Below are 2,017 nucleotides of genomic sequence, written 5' to 3' on the forward strand. Positions count from 1 at the left end.
AAATAAAGTCAACCTCATCCTCACACACCATTGGCTAGATTCGGCCTAGAGAAATTCATGGAGAAAATGAATATTTTTCTTGTTGTTTTACTCATAAATATGCTAAACTAACACTAAACACTAACATAGTTCAAAATCAAATTAATCTAACAACTTTCTCTCTCTAAACCCATATGATCAGATTTGAATCCATCATCAAAACACATAATTTAACCATGAAAAATAAGGAAAAATGCATGAAAATGATAAATCTTAAGCTAAGCTTGAAAAATCATACCTTTAAACACTTGATTCCTTGAAAAATCATACTTTTTCTTTGAATTTTCTCACTCTAGGGTTTGTTTTTATTTCTCTCTCTCTCCTGCTGGTTCTGGCTGACCATCCCAATGAAGAATTCTGGAATTTTCAAGCCTTTTAATAGGCTTAATAAAATATTATTATTTTATTTACCTTTTGAATATTTTATTATTTTATTTTTTTCTAGCCATCTTTTTTACTTTCTTTTTCTACCACTCAATCCTCTTCACTTATCCATGTCTTTCATGAAATTTCTAGACTTTTCCAAAGTTTTGGTGGGGTAAATTTTTAAAAATTACACTTTTACCCCCGTAAAGTGAAAAATTATATTTTTACCCAAAAAACTGAAAAATTGCCCATAGACATATTTTTCATCCCTTATACTAATACCATTCTTCAATTTGTCAAATGTGATCTAAATTCTCTCAAAATCTCAAATTTTATCTGCGAGTGGAAAAATTACAATTTTACCTCTAGATAGTGAAAATTCTGCTTTGACTCCGAATTGACCCCCGAACTCCTAATTACCATTTTGAGTCATCCCTGAACTTTAAAACTCTTAATTTCACCTTAAAAGTCCTATTTGAATTAGTTCGAGGCTTAATCGACTTAATGATATCATTAGGGGCAATATCGTCTTTTAACGATTTCTCGAACTTCCTAAATATACAAACATTCTATCGAGAATGTGAATGACATTATAATTATTTTACAAAGCAGGGTTTGACATTAGAACAATTTAATCTTATCCAAATAATCAAACTCAAATAACTAAATTAATGAACTAAAACTAATTCAATTAAAAATTAAAGCAACAAAATAATTGGGTAAAAAGCAAATCAAACAAGCCTAGGATTACAATATCCCTCACACTCCATCTAAATCTTACCTTTCTTCCTTAACTTATTTCAATGGGTTGAATTGCTAACCTAAAGTCTTAAATTATTTATAAAGGTCTCCCCCGATTCATCTTATAAAAATATTTATTTTAACCAAAACACTATATCCCTATGTGAATTGAAATTAAAACAGACTCATTAAGTTTAGACTATAATCTTGCTATATATGGCTTATAGGTATATCCTTATCCTATAGGCAAATCAATTAATATAATCATATGTTATCCCAATTTTAATCTACTCTAAACTCCCTTTCCCAAGTTTATTTAGGTTCTTAGATCAATTTAATTGGTGGCCAAGCAATTAAAAGTATTAAGAACAAATTAGAATAAACAATTCAAATCCCAATAAACATAAGTAAGAAAGAGATTTAAAATTTAGATTATATGTGAGTTCAATTGCAATCCTAGAAAAAAGAAAATTAGCTACTCATAATTGCAAAATAAAATAACATTATAATAAATTCAACCATTGAAAGTAACAAGAATAATAAAAGCCAAGGAAGAAAACAAATCAATATTTGCCTCCTTGATCTCCAAGTTTCAGCCTCAACTTCTATTTTCTTGAATCTCCAAAGGTTGTCTCTAATCTTGTTAAACATATCCTATTTATACTAATAAGCTTAACCTAAGGTTCCATAAGTTGACCTAGGGTTTAATTGGGCTTAAAAATGTAATGAGAAGCCCAAAAATCAATTGTCAATCTTTACAAATTTTCATTCCCGACACAGTACATCCAGCTATTTTCTAACACAATTTTCTCTATTTTTAAAGCAGAACTGGAGAAAGTGATCTTCATGAAAGTTGTAGCTCTATCTTTCA

Source organism: Theobroma cacao, chromosome 4 (genome assembly GCF_000208745.1).
Source record: "Theobroma cacao cultivar B97-61/B2 chromosome 4, Criollo_cocoa_genome_V2, whole genome shotgun sequence".
In the NCBI taxonomy this organism is placed as follows: Eukaryota; Viridiplantae; Streptophyta; class Magnoliopsida; order Malvales; family Malvaceae; genus Theobroma; species Theobroma cacao.